At 47.4% G+C, this 20039-nt stretch overlaps 1 long non-coding RNA gene across 4 annotated transcripts in view; it reads right to left on the bottom strand.

The window, feature by feature from the left end:
- Positions 1–19789, bottom strand: part of LOC149126537 (uncharacterized) — a 41446-nt gene extending 21657 nt beyond the window's left edge. For 2 of the 4 annotated variants that reach the window (XR_016233811.1, XR_016233812.1), the window contains exons 1-2: positions 19442–19789; positions 18039–18102 (exon numbers count right to left, since the gene is read on the bottom strand). This is a non-coding gene — a long non-coding RNA (uncharacterized LOC149126537). Of the gene's footprint in view, positions 1–18038; positions 18103–19341 lie in introns of all 4 variants that reach the window. The other 2 variants (XR_016233813.1, XR_016233814.1) reach the window with 1 other exon arrangement.
- Between the last annotated feature and the right edge of the window lie 250 nt (positions 19790–20039).

Genomic DNA, 20039 nt, shown 5'->3' with positions numbered 1-20039 from the left:
CAGCCCATCTCCGGCCTTTGTGGCAATTTGGGAAGTGAACCAGTGGATGGAAGACCTCTCTCTCTGTCTCTCCCTCTCTCTGTAATTCTGCCTCTTATAAATAAATAAATAAAAATTTTAAAAATTTTAAAAAGATGTGGGTAGAGAAGAGAGAGTGATCATTGACTGACAGATTTGACTTTGGGGTTTTAGGGTCACGGAACATTTGACAATAGCTGGAGACATGTTCGGTTGTCACAGCAGGGAACAGGGCGCTCCTGGCATCTGATGAGTAGAGGTTGGGAATGACACACAGAACAGCCACTGTGGCAAAAAAATATTACAAGGTCAAAACCATCAGCAGTGCTAAGGTTGACAAATCTCACCCGAGAGCATTTAGCGCAAATACTTCCAGCTTCCAGTTTTTCGGTGCTGCCTCATTATTTTTCTTCCATTCTGTTTTTGCGATTTTACACCTTTTAAAACCCTTACTGTCATTTAAGAGTTATTTCCAGAGGGAGCAAATGCAATTATTTAATTGGCACATTTAACCAGAACTCATATGGTGGCATTTGAATTTATATTTGTTGAAAATATTTCAATTCCTGCCTCAAACATTGGCGTAGATGAATGTTTAATGTTAGGAAGAATGTGTAAACCAAAGAGTGAAGCAGAATGCATGTGGAATCAGCTAGAAACGGACTTTGTGTCTCACATTAGACTTTGTACGGCTGTTCCGAGGGGGGTCACTTTTTTTTTAATTTAAAAAATGCAGGGGTGGGCATTTGGTGCAGCAATGAAGTTGCTACTTGGGGTCCCCACATATATCCGAGAGCCTGGTGTCAGTCTTGACTCCTCCACTTCCAATCCATCTTTCTGCTAATGAGCATCCCGGAAGGCCGCTAGTACTGGCCTAGGTACTTGGGTCCCTGCCACCTATGTGGGATTCCCAGATGGAGTTGGAGGCTCCTTGGTTTGGCCTGGCCCAGCCTTGCTATTTCATGCATTGTAGAGAGTGAAGGTAGCAAATGGAAGATCTTCTCTCCTCTCCTACCCTCTCCCTCTTCTCTTTCTTTTCTTCCCTCTCCCTCTCCCTCCCCTGCCTCAAATAATTATTTCACAAAGTTCAGTGAAAACTGAATTAAAAGGTGAGCTCCTTTTTTAAGAACACACAAACAAAAGCTACGGATGACAATAAGTACACCTTATCCGTTGAAATGCAGAAATATGTTTGAGTCTTTGTAGGAGCTGACCAAAATGTCTGTGATGGGCATTGGCCCATTCTCCCACTCCTGCACAGGTTAGAGGTTAAATTCACTCTTCACAGAGGTGTTAGCACTCATCAGCTGTCGTACATGCTGGCATTTGCTTGAACCACAGACAGATCACACAGCACTGCCTGCATGGACTTTGGATCTTAACACAGAAGCCCACTAAGCCATCCATAAAGAGGTTTCCAAATAATTAAGACTACAAAATACCAAATGGAGATGACTGTGCTCCAGGGCTCCATGCCCCCCACAAGGATGAACCTGTCATCCTGTGAGTTCCATGTGCCAATATCCACTCCCACGGGGCATGTTAGTGTCTTTTATTCTGGCATCCTATTTTATTATGTTTCAAAGACTTGTTTATTTATTTGAAAAGCAGAGTGACAGAGACAGGGGGTGAGGAAAGAGAGGTGGGGGGTAAGAGGGAGGGGAGGGAGAGGGAGAAAGAGAGAGGGAAAGAGAGAGATCGATCGATCAATCTTCTCTCAATTGGTTCACTTCCCAAATGGCCCCCACAGCTGAGGCTGGGCCAGGCTGAAACTAGGAGCCAGGAACTCCATCCTTGTTTCCTGCATGGGTGGTAGGGCCCCAAGCCCTTGGGCCACCTTCCTCTGCCTTCCCAGGCACGTTAGCAGGAAGCTGGATCAGAAGCAGAGCAGCTGGGACTCCAATTGCCGCTCCCATGTAGGGTGCTGGCATTGCAAGCAGTGGTTTCAACCATGGCGCCATAAGGCCAGCCCCTTGCATCTATTTTTAAGAGTAATACTTGCATGGAGTCCCTGGCACATTAATAAACTCACTCATTTATTTATATGGAATCAAAACCATCTTACAATTGGAAATTACTAATTGGAAATTACTCTGGACTACAAAAGCGCTTTCAAAACATGTAGTTTTATCCTGATTGTTTTGCCAATGGACTTTGGGAAATTAATATACATTCTCTACGAGGGAAAAAATTAAATTGAGTGAAAAAAACCCAATCGTGGTGATTACCACGCTGGTGGAATAGATTTTCACATTTGTCTGCAAGGTAAGCTTGGTGAGTTTTCAGGGACTCAAATGCATGAACTATAAGGGTACTTCAAAAAGTTAGTGGAAAAGGGAATTAAAAGATAAGTTTATTTTGGTGCAAAAAATCTCAAAAGCCATGCAAGGTTCTTTTATCCATCAACTCTTGAAACAACCTGCATAAGCATAGATTTCAACATTTTTGGCCACAAAATAAACATCTTCTAATTCCATTTCCACTACCTTTTTGAAGAAATGTAATATAGGCTAATATGAAGCTCAAAGGAGCATTTTGCAAATTTATTATCTAAAATATTTATTCTAATGTTAATACAAGTTTTTTTTCCTTATTTTCATTCAATAAGATTTTTAAAAAAGATTTATTTCTTTATTTGAAAGGCAGTGTTACAGAGAGGCAGAGGAAGAGAGAGAGAGAGAGATCTTCCATTGACTGGCTCACTCCCCAAATGGCCAGGAGCTTCTTCCGGGTCTCCCATGTTGGTGCAGGGGCCCAAGCACTCGGGCCATCTTCCACTGCTTTCCCAGGCCACAGCGGAGAGCTGGATCAGTAGTGGAGCAGCCAGGACGTGAACCAGCACCCATATGGAATGCCAGTGCCACTGAGAGCAGCTTTACCTGCTACACCACAGCGCTGGCCCCAATAAGATTTTTAAGATAATCAGAACTTCCCTTTGTCTTTGCCTTAAAATCATACACGTAGTCCCCTGACATTTCTGATGTGCCTTTTTCCATGAAAAATTCCCACAGTTCTCAAATATACAAGAGAAATGTCTCAATAGGTATAACTTGATAAATTTGTACATTCAATATAAAATACTTGCTTCAATGATGTAAATAATTCCATTTACAATTATTTGAAAAGTATTCAAGTGGTATGAAAAGAAAATGTAAGCTTCAGTCTAGTGTTATGATTCTGAAACTAAAATATTTAAGTAGTTCTCGTACTAAAAGTAAATACATAAACATAACACATCATATCTCTCTAATGTCACTTCCCTTTCTCAGAAGGAAAGAAAGTAAAACCAGTTGCATTTCAAATACAGTATATTGGTTGCCTAAGACTCAATCAATTTTTAAGCTACCAAGAAATTTATATCTTTTGGACCTAAATGAACGATCTCTGTGAGTGAGATCCCAGTGGAAAGAACGGGGCCATCAAAGAAGGAGGTACCTTTCTCTGAAGGGAGGAGTGAACCTCCACGTTGACTATGACCTTGTCTAAATAATATCAAAGTTGGTGCACTCAAAAGGCTTCCCTAGCCTTGGCAACTCATGACAAGAGCCTAGGGAGATTACTGATGCCATAAACAAGAGTGTCAATTTGTTAAGTCAACAACAGGAGTCACTGTGCACTTACTCCTCATGTAGGATCTCTGTCCTTAATGTGTTGTTCAATGTGAATTAATACTATTTTACACTTTATGTTCTGTGTGTGTGCAAACTATTGAAATCTTTACTTAATATACACTAAATTGATCTTCTGTATATAAAGATAACTGAAAATGAATCTTGATGGGAATGGAATGGAGAGGGAGCGGGAGATGGGAGGGTTGCGGGTGGGAGGGAAGTTATGGGGGCGGGGAAGCCATTGTAATCCATAAGCTGTACTTTGGAAATTTATATTTGCTAAATAAAAGCTAAAAAAGTAGAGCAAAAAAAAAAAAAGAAAAGAAAAAAGAAAAAGAAATATTAACCCTGCTTTGGGGCAGGACTTTTTTAAAAAATTTATTCATTTATTTGAAATGCAGAGAGAAGGGGATGGAGAAGGGGAGGGAGAGATCTTCTATCTGCAGGTTCACTCCCCAAATGGTTGCAACAGTCAAGGTTGAAGCCAGGATGAAATCAGAAGCCTGGAACGCCACCCAGGTCTCCCACAGGGATGCAGGGGCCCAAGCACGTGGGCCATCTTCTTTGCTTTCCCAGGTGCGTTAGTAGGGAGCTGGATTGGAAGTGGAGCATCTGGGACTCGAACAGGTGCTCATATGGGATGCCGGTGAAGTCGCAGGCTGGCTACACGGCAACATGGGCATGAGAGGGATGGGATGGGCATTTGATGTAGTCTAAGACGCAGCTGAAATACCTGCAACCCACATTGGAGTAGCTGGGATTGATTCCCATTCATGGCTGTTGACTCCAGTTTCCTGCTAGTATAGACCCTGGGAAGAAGCAAGCAATGGCTCAAGTATTTCGGCCCCTGCCATTCACATGGGAGACCTGGACTGAATTCCCAATTTCTGGCTTCAGCCTGACCCAGCCCTGGTCACTGCAGGCATCTGGGGAAGGAATCATTGAATGTGAGGTCTCTCTGCCTCTCTTGCTCTTAATAAATAAATGAATGAATAAATATGTATTAAAAAGTTTAGCTAAGACCTGGGAGCAACATCTCGAGCTCCCATAACTGTAGTGACACAGAGACTATGTTTCCTAGAGCTATGCTAAAGTCATTCCTCAGAGTTAGTTCATTAAATTTTAATCTATAGCATTGATGAACAAACTCATAGAATAAAGGCAATATTTCTATCGTGGGGACCAGTGTTATGGCATAGTGGGTTGAGCTGCCATCCACAATGCCAGCATCCCACATGGTTGCTGGTTCTTGTCCTGGCTGCTCCACTTCTGATCCAGTTCTCTCCTAATGGCCTGAGAAAGCAGTAGCAGATGGCCCAAGTGTTTGGGCCCCTGCTACCCAACCATGATGGAGACCTGGATGAAGCTCCTGGCTCCTGGCTTTAGCCTGGCCCAGCCCTGGCCATTGTGGCCATCTAGGGAATGAACCACTGGATGGAAGATAATCTCTATTTCTGTTTCTCTCTCTCTTTTTTTTAAATAAATAAATATTTAAAAATTGCTTTCTATCTTTTCAAGCACTAGTAAATGAGACTAAAATAATAAATGAAAAATGGCTTCCAACCTTGACTAAAAAAGAACTTTTTCTTAATTGTAAGAGTATCAATCTCAGCCAGCGCCGTGGCTCACTAGGCTAATCCTCCACCTGCGGTGCTGGCACCCCAGGGTTCTAGTCCCAGTTGGGGCGCCGGTTCTAGTCCCGGTTGCTCCTCTTCCAGGCCAGCTCTCTGCTGTGGCCTGGGAAGGCAGTGGAGGATGGCCCAAGTGCTTGGGTCCTGCACCCGCAAGGGAGACCAGGAGGAAGCACTTGGCTCCTGGCTTCAGATCGGCACAGCGCGCCAGCTGTAACAGCCATTTGGGGGGGTGAACCAGTGGAAGGAAGATCTTTCTCTCTGTCTCTCTCTCGCTCTCTAACTCTGCCTATAAAAAAAAAAGAGTATCAATCTCTTCATCAGAAAATGCAGGGGAAATAAAAGAGGAAATGTAATGCCACCCTCCACAGAAAACGCGGGCAACCTGGTTCTAAAGAAACATGTTCTAGGCTCCTGGATAATCTATGAACCTTTGGGGAAAAATGCAAATAGCATAGGGGAAACATGTTTTACAAAAATAACATTATATCTTCCCTTAAAATAAGCCAGGCTTTCAACCCCAGAGACTTGAGGTACTCTGTTTCCTTTGAAAAGCAAAGCCTGCTCTCTGGTTCTGCAGGTCAGTATCAGCCAGTCTTCCTGCTAAGGGCACCCTGGGAGGGAGCTGCTGGGCCATGGCAGCAAGCAAGTCCTCACCGGGCACGCCAGTAGCATCACAGGACAACCTGCTCTGGTCTCTCCTTTTTCCATGGCTTTGCCCGCAAATGCCACACTAGACACTCGCCAGGATAAAAGACCAAGGGCAGACCTCATGGCACAGCAGGTTAAACTGCCACCAGAGAAGCCAGCCTCCCGTACGAGAGCGTCTGTCCACATCTCAGCTGCTCCACTTCTGATCCAGCTTCCTGCTCATGCACCTGGGGAAGCAGTGACAGATGGCTCAAGTGCTTGGGCCCCTGCATCCATGTGGGAGACCTGGATGGAGTTCTGGGCTCCTGGCTTCCATCTGGGCCAGCCCCAGCCCTTGTAGCCATTTGGGGAGTGAACCAGTGGATGGAAGACCTCTCTCTCTGTCTCTGTCTCTCCCTCTAGAGAGAGGCGTAACTCTGCCTTTCAACTAAATAAATCAATCTTAAAAAAAAAAAAAAAAGACAATAGACTAGAAAGGGTCCACATGCCTAGACTAAGGAGAAGGAAGCACAGTTAGCAAGCCTTCCCTGTACTCACATGGAAACACGGGCTTTCTATGGTGCCAAAACCTATGTGACTTCTGAAAAGAGAACTAACAATCGTTAGTGACTGTTCTCATCCCTGCACCTGCCTTCTGTAAACAGTATTGGGAGAGAATCCGATGATCTTTTCAGGAGAGAGGCAGAGATGGAGCTGAAGCACCCTGGCTGGCGTCTGCATCTGTGTGTTCCGCCTTGCAATCCCTTGTGCAGCACCCTTGCCTGTTTACATACTGTCCGTTCCTCTTCCTGCTGTCCTGCAGTGGGCAGTAAGAGCCGGCGCTTGGGAGAAGGCATCTTATTCTTCGCCCAACACGAGCAAGTGAGGTGTTGGGGACTGAACTGCATCCCCCGAAAAGTCCTATATTGAGGGGCCTCTAGAGAGGTGACTAAGGTTTCCTGAGGTCCTACAGTTGAGTTGTAATCCAACATAGCCAGCATCTTAGGAAGAAGAGGAAGAGATGCTAGGGGTGCCCTCATATAGGCAATAAGGTGAGGAGGCCACAAGAGGGCGCCCATCCGCGAGCCAAGGAAGGAGGCCTCAGAGGAACCCCGCCCTGCAGCCACCTTGACCTTGAACTTCCAGCCTCCAACACTGTGAGGCCACCGGGTCTGTGCTACCTATCAGGGGAGCCCAAGCCGAGGAACGGACATGGCAAAGGCATTCCACATAGAACACTGCCCTGAAGGACGAGCTGGGCTTGCCCTGGAGTGAATCCCCACAGCCCAGCATCTTACAAGGCACAGAGAGACACATCCGCAGAAGCTCGCTGGCTACAGCACGATGACACTCAGAGCTTGCCTCTTTACAAGCAATGCTGTCTTCCAAAAGGTTACGTGTTAAAGGCTCTTGTCTGGTGCAGGTGTCTGGTGCGTCTCCCTGGCAGCTCTCGGACAATGCTGTCCGGAATCATTCCCCAGCTCTCTAATTGCCCATGTATTTTCCAGGTGCCACTTTGCTGATCAAAGCTGTTTACAGTTTCACCATGTTTGGGAGCGGAGTGGAGGGAGGGAGGCAGTGTGTTGGCAGGCACTGTCTCTAAAAAACTCGCCTCTTGTTTTCCCTTGGTACGGTTGGTGATGGCGGGAGAGTCCCGAGGGACACATGAAGTAGCAAGCAGGGTGTGATTCCGTGGGGGGGTGGTTCTCACGCATCACTCCCCAGCCATGGATGGAATGCTTTCTCTGTGCCAGCCACCGAGGGCTCAGCCGCCAACGAGTTACATTCAACTTACGTGTGATGTCTTCATGGACGAGCCCTAAGCCTGACGCTGCTTTAAAATGCAACCGGGTGCTTTCACAAAAGCATCTCCCCCGTTCGCTCGTTCGTTCGTTCGGAAGGCTCCACGGAGAAGTCTGGCGATGGTCGGAATGGAGGAAGGAGGCGGTTACTGCAGGAGCATAGTGCAGCACTGGCTCCCCTGGGCAGAGACAATGGCAGAGGCGGAGATGGGGGCAGCCTTGGGAAATGGAAGAGGCCTTGGCGTCCTCTCCACTCCAACCGCAGCAGGCCACAGTTTGGCACCTGTGCTGCGTCCCTGGCATTTTTTCCGTTGGTAGCGCAGTTTCCGACGACGACATGTAAAGCTGGACTTTGTCCTCGTGGTAAATGAACAGAACCATGACATGGGTGTGGTCCTCGTGGTGGCACAGCCTCCTCCCCCCGAGGCTCCACCACTCCTCTAGGGAAGAGAGGTAACTTTAGAAGGAGGGCCTGGCCTTTCCGTTTCTGGGGCAGGAGGGAGAACTGCTGGTGTACACATTGCAAGTCCCAGCTAAGCAACCACACTGAATGCCACCCCATGTGCCCCCCCCAACCTCCAACCACCCCCCAATTGTGGGTCAGAGGATGTCTCCCCAGACAATTCAGCATGGCTTAATTGTGTCCCTGCAAAGTTCAAGTGTTGGGAACTTATTTCCCCCAATTCATAAGTTAATGGAGTTGGAGGTAATGAAGAAGGATGAGGTCAGGAGGCTCTGGTGGCTTTGCGAGGGAGGGGGAGACCTGAGCTGCCCACTAGCCCTGATCAGCCGGGTGGCGCCCTCATTGTGTTGCATCACAGTGGAGAGGTCACTCTTGGACTTTCCAGCCCCCGAACCGAGAGCCAAACAAACTTCTATTCTTTGCCAAATAAACTTCTATTCTCTGCAAATTATCTGCTGTCAGATATTTCGTTATAGCCACAGAAAACGAGACCAAGACAAATACCCAGCATCAACCAGATCCAAAGCTGTTTCTTGGGGGAACTCTTCCAGATCCACTCACATGGAAAACAATGAGCCCAGGGAATGGTGAGGGTTTTACCGTTTCAGGAAACAAACACATCGAGGGAAAATCAAGAGGAAAAATACTGGAGGCAAAAAGAGTGACCATCGGAATCAACATCTTCTCAGAGGCCCCATCTGCAGTGTTTGTCACTGCTGCCATCTTCCAGGGTGAAAGGTTGACAGAGTTCAACAAATAGATTTGACCTAGAGGTGAAGGGCAAGATTGTTCAAATTCTCCAAAGACAACGGCTTCCAGGAACATTTAGAATGGTTTCTTTCTTTTCTAAAATTTATTTTATTTATTTGAAAGGCAGAGTTACAGAGGGAGAGAGAGAGAGATCTTCCATCTGCTTGTTCACTCCGCCAATGTCCACAATAACCAGGGCTGAGCCTGGCGGAAGACAGGTGCCTAGAACTCCATCCGGGTCTCCCCCATGGCTGTCAGGGACCCAAGTACTTGCGCCATCTTCTGTTGCTTTCTCAGGAGCATTAGCAGGAAATTGGATTGGAAACAGAGCAGCTGGGACTCGAACCGGTGCCCATACTGGATGCTGGTGTTGTAGGCACTGGCTGAACTCGCTGTGTGACAATGCCAGCCCTCAGTGGGTTTTGTTTGAATCCTTCAAAACAACAGACAGGCTAGTCTGTTTCCATCACTCTCATGCTCATCTCGGCTCATCTCAGTGTGTCTTATTAGCTTTGTGTTTTGCCTTTACTACCCCCGGCAGTTAAGCTCCTGCCTCTATTGTGATGGTCCCTGTGAACCATACATCCTGACACTCACGCTCTTGTGCAGTTCCATTCTCCTAGAGCTGCACTGACCCTCTGACAGCTCCGACCAATCAAATGTGATGCGAATGGCCTCTCAGGATTTCTGAGCCCAGGCACTATAATGAGTAGGAACTAGGCCGTTTATACCTGGGGGCGAGATGGCCATATTGTGAGAAGTCTGACCATCCTGAGACTATCATGAAGGCTGGAAGCCCAAGCTGGCCATGCAGGGGAGCCACGTGGCCAGAGCGAAGCCATTTCTCCAAGTCAAGAGGCCACCTGGGATGGTTCCACCAGCAGAGGCCATGAGGAGCAGAGGTGAGCCGGCCCTGCGCAACCCCACTCAAATTGCAGACTTGTCAGTGTTACTTTCAGCCGGTGAGTTTTGGGATGGTTTGTACATGGCCACGGAGTGCTCTCCATTGAGTCAGATCAATCACCTCCTTAAAGATCCATGTCAGGTCACCTCTGGAAACAAACCTGACAAACTCAACACAGTCCATCTCATTTTAGAACGCGTGGCAGAACGTGCAGCCTGCAGTCTGCTTTGGTTCGGGTTCATTAATTCGCCTCTCCCTAAGATGAATAATGACAATGGCTGATGTTGAGCATCTAGATCCGGCACTACAGTTGGGAAAAACTATTTTCCCCATTATTTTACAAATAAGGCAACTGAGGCTCAGACATTAAGCAATTTGTCCCAAGGTGGGATCTATACAAGTACACTTCCCCATGGTTTCTTCCTCTAATTGCTTTTGTGACAGGTACTCTGAGCTTTAAGTGCTAAAAAGGAAGCAGATGTGGAAAGAAAAAAAAAAAAAACAGCATTGCACCTGCATTCCAGCAAGAAGGAAGGAAGGAGAAAAGAAATAAAAAGGATCCAGAAATGGTGACATCACTGATCAGCACTGGACACATGAAATCATATAGACTTGCAGATACTGACCGGGCCAGTGTGGTGGTTGACGGGGAGGTTTGCATGAAGGGTACCGGACCTTGGAGATGCGTGCAACATGATCTGCTGTTTTTCATTTTGTTTGCTTTTGTCACAAGCTGGCTCTTACTTGTACTGAACTTGCATGGATTTCTGTCCCTTGCAAAAAAAAAAAATTTCTGGCTGGGACCTCCTCCAAAAGATCATATCTAGATGACCAAAGGAGAGGGCCATAAAATGAGCTGCTTTAAAGTATATTTACTGGCCAGGCAATTTTCTGCTCGGGAAAACATAGGTTTCCTGACAGATTTTCTATTAGGAGAGAAATGAAAGACCATGCCAGGAAACATGAAGTTCTCAGGAAGTAATTTGGTTACAAACATATTTCCTTAATAGGATACAATTTGATTCTAACTCTCATTACCTTGTGACAGGAACAGTAAGACATTGGTTGTTTAGTCAATGACTCGTGAAGCTTTCTCAAATGTTCCCCACTCAGTGGGGGACACAGAACAGATGCCATCATCCATCCCGGCTTTACCGATGGGATGCAAAGGGTTCAGCGACACGCTGGGGTTCCCATCGGCAGCACGTGAGAAGCTGCAGGTTCCTGGCCCAGGCCCCTCTCTCTCTCTACCTCTGTGTGTTATTCCACGCTGTCTTTTTCACCTGTGCACATGTCAAGGAGTTTTCTGTCGGGCCATACTGATTTCCAGGTTCCGTAAGCCTCCTAAGGGCTAAGTGTTTCAAAGAAAGGGACCATTCAAACATGAACAGTTAGGGAATCTCTTCCAAATAGGATGCTTATCATAGCATCATTTCCTGGCAAATGTCTCCTTCTAGGACCACAAGAGAAGCATTCCTGCTTGGAAATGTTTTGTTGAACCTGCTTCTACCACCTTCTATGAAAGTCACTGAGGCTTCCAGTCTTACAATGAAGGCTGCTGTGTGATCAGACTTTTGGGTGCTCCTAACAGTGACCCAGCATTGAGATGAGAAACACAGGGCGACCTTGATCCCTCCCTGCAGATATTCTGGACACCATGTACTTCTAAGCTCACACCTGCCTCCTGCTCAGAGTGGCAAGCTCAGTGTAATCCTCATAGGGCCGTCACCCCCTCCCCCGGAGTAAGAGGCTTAGTCCCATTTTTGTAGCCTTGTGGAACATTTTTAACTTCAGGTTGCCATGGGGAAAGTCACACACTTTGTTAAGCTCCAATAGAAATTTAAATTTGAAAAGAAACTCCAAGCGTATTCCATAGTCAGGAATAATCTGTAACAGTAGTTCGAGTGGCACAATGACCTTCCAACTTCGGCAGGAAAGGTCGGATGCTGTTTTTCAGGGGTTTTTTCCATCCTGCTTTTCTGATTAGGCAAAGCAAACTCCCAACCTCCCTTACACTAAGCCTCAAACTGGCTCTCAGGCAACTTGGACAAATGACTGTTACAAGGCCGGCAGGGGGGCCAGTGCTGGGGCGCAGTGGGTTAATGCCCTGGCCTGAAGCGCCAGTATCCCATATGGGCGCCGGTTCAAGACCTAGCTGCTCCACTTCCGATCTACTATGGGCTGGGAAAGCAGTAGGAGATGGCTCAAGTCCTTGGGCCCCTGCACCCATGTGGGAGACTCAGAGGAAGCTCCAGGCTCCTGGCTTTGGATCGGCACAGCTCTGACCGTTGTGGCCAATTGGGGAGTGAACCATCAGATGGAAGACCTCTCTCTCTCTCTGCCTCTCCTCCCTCTGTGTAACTCTGACTTTCAAATAAATAGATAAATCTTAAAAAAAAAAAAAAGTCCTGCAGGGCTGCCATCTTGCAGCCTAGAGGTTCCACTGCTGGCTGGTCTCCCCTCTGTTAGACAAGAGCAAGGAAGAGATCCAAAGCTCATGGGTTTCCATCTCACAGACATAGAATAGTGCACTGTGCCTTTTTAAAAAATAATTATTTTTGGGCCAGCACCGCTGCTCAATAGGCTAATCCTCCGCCTTGCGGCGCCGGCACACCGGGTTCTAGTCCCGGGCGGGGCACCGGATTCTGTCCTGGTTGCCCCTCTTCCAGGCCAGCATGCTGTGGCCAGGGAGTGCAGTGGAGGATGGCCCAAGTGCTTGGGCCCTGCACCCGCATGGGAGACCAGGAGAAGTACCTGGCTCCTGCCATCGGATCAGCGCGGTGCACCGGCCGCAGCGCATCGGCCGTGGCAGCCATTGGAGGGTGAACCAACGGCAAAGGAAGACCTTTCTCTCTGTCTCTCTCTCTCACTGTCCACTCTGCCTGTCAAAAAAATAAATAAAAATAAATTATTTATTTATTTGAAAGTCAGAGTTACATAGAGAGAGAAGGAGAGGCAGAGAGAGAGAGAGAAAGAGAGGTCTTCCATTCCGCAGGTTCACTCTCCAAATGACCACAACTGCCAGAACTGAGCCAGGAGCCAGGAGCTTCTTCCAGTTCTCCCACGAGGGTGCAGGGGCCCAAGGACTTGGGCCATCTTCTACTAAGCAGGCCATAGCAGAGAGCTGGATGGGAAGAGAAGCAGCTGGACTCAAACCAGCGCCCATATGGGCTGCCGGCACTGAAGGCTGGGGCTTTAACTTGCTGTGCTACAGTGCCGGCCCCTGCACTGTGCCTTTAACTGAGAGGCTTCTAACTTCTTAAGGGATGACTAGAGAAGAAAGTCACACCTTGAGTAGGTGACCTTTCTCAGTCCATTTCTCTGCTTTGTCTTACTGTGCTTTAATCTCCGATTGAAGGCAGGAAGCTGTTAAGTCCTAAAGGACTGTAGGAAATATTTGAAAACCATTCATCTGGATCCAGAGTATAAAAGGAATAAAACTCAACAACAAAAACCAAGCAATCCAGTTAAGAAGCGGGCAAAGGATCCGAAAAGAAATTTCTTAAAAGAAGAAATCCACATGGCCAATAAATGCACAAAAAATGTGCTCAATACCATAAGATACCAGGGAGATGTGGATCCACACCGCAAACAGACGTCATGCCACTGCAGTTAGAATGGCGGTTAACAGAAACCAAAAAATAACAACGCTGGTAAGGATGTGGGAAGCAGGAACTCTTCCCCACTATTGGTGGGAATTCAAATTGCAGAGAACAGTATGGAGGCCTCTCAAAAACCTAAAAACAAATCTACCACGTGATCCAGCTATCTATCTCTGGGCATCTAACAGAAGGAAATGAAATCGGCCCATCCAGGAGCCACCTGTGCTGCCATGTTCCTTGTAGCACTTAGTCACAATAGCCAAGGTATAGAATCAACCTGGGTGCCCAGGGGAGGATGAGTGGACGTATACACACCCAGACACATGCACATACACCCACGCGCGCACACGCATACACACACCTCCAATGGAATATGTTTCGGTAATAACGAAGAATGAATTCTTGATCTTTGCAGAAAAATGGATGGAGCTGGAGGGTGTTGTGTTAAGTAAAATAAGTCAGACCCAGACAAACACTGCCTGTTTTCCCTCAGCTGTGCAAGTTTAAGAAAGTATATTTGAACCTAGACTAGGGCTTACTAGACGCTGGGAAATGTAGGGGCCGAGGGAGGAAGCAGAGGTTGGCACAGTTAGATGGAAGGGAGAGGTGCTAACGTTCCCCGGCACAGTGGGGTGACCACAGTGCACAATAAAGTCTGATCCACTCTGTGAGAGGCCCTGCAGAGAGAGCTCATGACCTCCAAATGCAAGAGAAATGGAAAGGCTAATGACCGGATTTCATCAGTTTCTGCTGTATACATGGGTTGAAATTTTTCAAAGTATTCCATGAAAATGTACAAATATTACACGTCAATTAAAAAAAAAGACCAAAAGATATAGTTCCCTCATTGGGGCTACTATCAGCAGGAATCCAGAAAGTCTTTGGATCTTATTGAAGTAAATTCCAGAGACCAACACACCATTTAGCGTATTTGTTTGAATCAAGACCAGCGTTCATAGAAGGACCCATCTCGATTCACATTTACTTTTTTTTTTTTTAAGTTTTATTTATTTATTTGAAAGTCAGAGTTACACACAGAGAGAGAGAGAGAGAGAGAGAGAGAGAGAGAGAGAGAGGTCTTCCATCCTCTGGTTCACTCCCCAGATGGCTGCAATGGCCGGAGCTGCACCAATCTGAAGCCAGGAGCCAAGAGCTTCTTCCAGGTCTCCCATGTGGGTGCAGGGGCCCAAGCACTTGGGCCATCTTCTACTGCTTTCCCAAGCCATAGCAGAGAGCTGGATCAGAAGTGGAACAGCCAGGACCAGAACCAGTGCCCATATGGGATGCCAGCCCCGCAGATGGCAGCTTTACCCGCTATACCACAGTGCCAGCCCCTCACATTTACTTTTTTTTTTTTATAATTTTTTTTTTAAATTTTTTTGACAGGCAGAGTGGACAGTGAGAGAGAGAGACAGAGAGAAAGGTCTTCCTTTGCCGTTGGTTCACCCTCCAATGGCCGCCGCGGCCGGCACGCTGCGGCCGGTGCACCGCGCTGATCCGATGGCAGGAGCCAGGAGCCAGGTGCTTTTCCTGGTCTCCCATGGGGTGCAGGGCCCAAGCACCTGGGCCATCCTCCACTGCACTCCCTGGCCACAGCAGAGGGCTGGCCTGGAAGAGGGGCAACCGGGACAGAATCCGGCACCCCGACCGGGACTAGAACCCGGTGTGCCGGCGCCGCTAGGCGGAGGATTAGCCTAGTGAGTCGCGGCGCTGGCCCACATTTACTTTTAAATGGACCTAAGGAAACATTGGTCGGGACACTTCCCTTAGAGGCAACATATGTGTGTTTCCTCTTGGGACCCAGATTATCATCGACACTTCCTCTCCCCCCCAGACCCAGCCCTTCAGAGTGAGCTCATGTTCTCACCAGAACTCTGGGTTCCCATCCATTCACCTCAACACTGACAGCCAGGAACAAAATGTGGGTAAACACCGGGGCTCCATCTCCAGTGTCAACTACCAGGCTAACATCCATACTTCCTAATTCTTCCAGCTCCTCTTTGTCCATGGACTTTGGACCTTAGGAAACTGGGATTTTTCTTTCATTCTCTTGAAACTTCATTTACAACTTCTGTGTCATGAAGGAAAGTAATACCCCTGCAACCCCATGATGTTAGAAGGACTTGCTAGGTCAGTTTTTATTTTTCAAACCTCTCCTTGATTGGCATTTTAGTTCAGACAAATCTTTGTTATGGGGCTGTCCTCTGGGATGCAGGGTGTTCAGCAACATCCCTGGCCTCTCCCCATGAGATGCCAGTGGCGTCCCCACCCCTACCCTCCATGTAAACCAGTATGACAACTGCTATGGTTTCAATGTTAACTTGGGTATCCCCCTTCCATATGTTAAAGCTTGGCTCCTAGCATGGTGCTACTGGGAGGTGGCAGACCCTGTAGGAGGTGGGTCCTAGCAGGAGGTCCTCGGGTCACTGGGGCTATGTCCTAGATCCCCTGAGTTCTCATGAGAGGGTTGTTATGTAAGCCTGAGTTTGGGCTCCTCCATTTTCTCTGCTTCCTGGCTCACCACGATACAATCCTTCCCCCTGCTCTCCGCACTCTGCTATTCCACCATGGCCTCTTGGCCAGCTCCTCATCATGCCATGTGAACTTTGAGCCTACAAAACTGTGAGCTAAATCAACCTTTCTCTTACGAATGGGCTGCCTCAAGTATTTTGTTATAGTAACTAAACAAAAGAAATGGGGCTGGCACTGTGGTGCAGCGGGTTAATGCCCTGGCCTGAAGCACCAGCATCCTATATGGGTGCCAGTTTGAGTCCTGGCTGCTCCACTTCTGATCCAGCTCTCTGCTGTGGCCTGGGAAAGCAGCAGAGGATGGCCCAAAGCCTTGGGCACCTGCACCTATGTGGGAGACCCGGAAGGAAGTCCTGGCTCCTGGCTTCGGATCGGCACAGCTCTGGCCATTGTGGCCAATTGGGGAGTGAACCATCAGATGGAAGACCTCTCTCTCTCTGTGTCTCTCCTTCTCTCTCTAGGTAACTCTTTCAAATACATAAATATTTAAAAAACAAAACAAAAGAAATTGATGAACACAACAACCAGAAATTTTCCCAGACATTGCAAATGTTCCCTGAGGTGCAAATCACTCCTGGTTGAAATCTACTGTGCTTGGAATGGGAGCCAAAGTTCTACAGGGACTCTGTCTTGTTTGCATGCCCCTCATGGAACTTTCTGCCGAGGACCGAATCTTGATTCACTTGCAGAAACTCTACAAACACGTAGAGTTTCAGAACAAGAAACATGGAGTAGTCACCATATGATAGGCTCTTTAGTCAATGCTTTCTATACCTTCATTCATTAAATCCTGACATCAACCACAAGTAATATGTACAGCAGTAAATGTACTTATTTCAAATAAAAAGAAACACAGACTTAGCAAAGGTAAGTGATTTGCTCTGATTACCTAGAGCAAGGGTAGGGAACACACACAGCCCACAAAGTCATTTGGTTTGGCCCTGCCAAGGCAACCAGCCACAGGTAGGACTTGAAAATCAGTAAATCTATAACAGGAAAATTTTTCAGCAGAGATTTTTGTATGGCCTGTGCATGATATTATAAATACCCAGACGGCCCTTGGCAGAAAAAAGGTGCCGCACCCTCGAGGGCAGGAGCCAAGCCGGGAATGCAGATGTGGCTTCCAGAGATGCTCTCTGCACCACAGAACTCTCCGCCCCTTTTGCGCGGATGGTAACATTGAAAGATTCAGAGTCCTAACACTGGGCAAAATCCCAAGCAGACTCTGAGTTTGATGGTTTCTCTAAACTCTCAAGTCTGAATGAATTTGTCACCTTTCACTTCATGTTTTTATAAACACCAAGGGAGCAACAGCAGTTGAACAGTGAAAGTGATTTAGGATGAGTCTTCAAATTACATCGCATCATCCGCCACCCTGAGTGGACTGCGGTCCCTCCGGCCCCGCCCCCTTCTCTGCCCCCCTCCCCACCCCCCCCTTCCCCCGCTGCCACTCAACCGGGTTAGCCACACTTCTATTTCCCTTTTAATGTCCCAAACAAGATTGCATTTTGTATTTTAGATATTACTCCCAGGAACAATAACGGGGAACTCCACAGCTAAAACGCTCAGGAGGAAACCAAGTGAATTGAGAAAAGAGAATGGAAAAGGAGAACTGAAAATACAAATATTTTATGGACCCCTTGAAATGAAGCTTTGAAAAACCACACGGCTTTGCCACAAATCACATTCAATTGCTAGCTTAAAAAAAAAATCACACGGGGCATTGGACGTGTCTTTGGTACATGTGAGGCTGAAGTGGTGGCAGTGGATGACTTGAAAACCACACCCCGCCCCTGGTTGGGGCCGGGGCCTTTCAGCTTAGGCTGTTCTGAGATGGTAGAAAAGTACTAGGAGGTTTTCATTCTCTTTTGTTACTGTTCACCTTTCTCCACGCGGCAGACCACAGGGACTGCTGTGCCTATCTGCTCCTCCTGCAGAATCGGGGCCTGCAGCCAGTGCCAAGGAGCCGACATGGAGACATGAACTGTCAGGCAAAGGGCACAGCATCTGTAGGTGAGCCCGCCTGCCCTGGGACTGCCAAACCAGTGCGCCCTGGCACTTGAGAAACTGGCAGGAGCAGTAGGTAGGCCACTCTTACCTTCTCCTGAAGCAGGTCCGAAAGCCGCCCTTCCTATACCCAGAGGAGAGGGACATCCTTCTCCCTGAAGACACAAGAACACAGAGAAGATCTGAACACACAGGCCGGGTCCCCCCAGTAGAAGCTACCCTCTTTGTCCCATCATGCTCACCCCCAACCATCCACTTCATCAAACTGAGGCAAACAGACAGACACGTGCCCCATTTCTCTGGCTCTTCTTTCTGAAGGTTCTCATGTCACATACACCTTACATCCAATGAATGTGTATGTTTCTCTCTGCTAATCTGCCTTTTAGTCCCAGAGGTCTCAGTCAGGAACCTCAGATAAGAAAGGGAGACCCCAGTGCACTGCAGACCAAAGCCCTCACAGTTTTGCTATCTGGGAGCTTAACTGGGATCTCAGGCAGGATTATGGGAAACAGATGTGAAGTTTTTACGGAATAAGACTGGAACATGATCTCGCACTTACAAGGTGTTAACCATAGTGAACCACAGTTCTCCCTGTTCTTTTCCAAAACCAAGGGGTTTAGTTCAGAATCCTGTACATATGAAGAAAGCACAAGACTAGGGACTACCTTTCCTGGAAGATCAGACCTCCTTTGCTCCCCTCTGACCTGGCACAGAATTCTTTGTGGAAAGGGGCATAAGAGTTTTAATATGTTTCAGTGTCGGCAGAGTTGAGTGTTTTTCAAAGGCAGATTGCAACCTGTTAAAGGTTGGTCAAATCAATTCAGTAGGCTGCATCCAACAGTTTACAAACAAACAAACAGAGCAAACACTGGGATCAGGTCTGCTTGGGGGCTCGGCGTGTGAGGAGTGCAGGAAGCAGGGACCTTGAGTCCCTCTCTGCAGGTGCACTGTCTGCAGGTCATTGTCACAGCCACGGGAAGGAGCGCAAGGAAATATAATTTCCACTTCAAGTGCCCGCTGATTTAGTTGTGATCAACACTTTCCCACGCAGTCTAACAGAAAATGCTTATCAACGATCCCACTTAGACCACGGCCCTGCTCCCCTGCATGGGTGCAGATGGACAAGTGACTTTAGAGTGGTTGTTTCTAATGTGGGTACTCCGGTAAAAGGCTGTTACAGTCAAATATTTGAGAAACATTCTTGTAGATTCCTAGTGTGCATTAGCCTATCAAATAACACAGTCAAGACATTAACCTTTGCTCAACTCAATATGTTCCAAACATATTTGACCTTGAAGCCCTTTATTAAACAACCTCTGCTAAGAGCTCTGTTCCCCTCAAATGAACCCTTAGCCCGACACCTCCTTCCTCTGGCTGCCCACAGCCTGCTGTACCTTGAGCGTGGCCACTGCTGTTATACAACCCCCAGTCTCCACTCTGCAGCCCACAGTGGATCCCTGTTGGAGAGGAAGTGAGGTTTGCCAAGCTACCTACTTCATGCGTTGTGGACTTTGAACGCTTGAGAGCCAATTGTCCACTCTTGTGCTCCAGCTCTTACGTAGGAAGAATTTCTAGTCTAAGTTGATTTCTACAATTGCTGTTTGTGGAAACCAGTTGAGCTGAATCTGGTGGTTGCTCCATTGGTCACTGAGGGTAAAGTGTGCTTACTGGTTTTTAAGTGATTTTATATTCCTTTTCCTCTTTCCTCACGTGACGGCTGTACTACAAAGCGTGACCAGTGCACCTGCCTGTGTGTGCTTAGCGCTGTGAACTCAACCATTCAGGCGCCTTCTTCTTCTTCTTTTTTTTTTTTCCATGTTCAAACAAGAGATAAGCCACACTGGCCAGGGCACGTGGACTCTCTCTGGAGTTTATTAACGAACTAAACTTATACAGCATTGTAAAACAGTCAACACTCCAGGCTGTCTGGTAGAAACAGATGCAAAGAGAGAAAACGTTTACTATCCACACGTGGCAGAGCCTCTGCAGGGCAGACTTTCCAACCACGCTGAGTGTGTGGACAGAGTTACATCATAGGTCCAATTCTTCCCACAGCCTCAGCAGCCAGGCTGGCTGCTGGCTTGCAGCTGGC

This window comes from Oryctolagus cuniculus, chromosome 5 (genome assembly GCF_051225735.1).
Source record: "Oryctolagus cuniculus isolate XC-2025 breed Fujian yellow rabbit chromosome 5, ASM5122573v1, whole genome shotgun sequence".
NCBI lineage: Eukaryota > Metazoa > Chordata > Mammalia > Lagomorpha > Leporidae > Oryctolagus > Oryctolagus cuniculus.
This window is presented reverse-complemented; position numbering and strand designations above follow the sequence as displayed.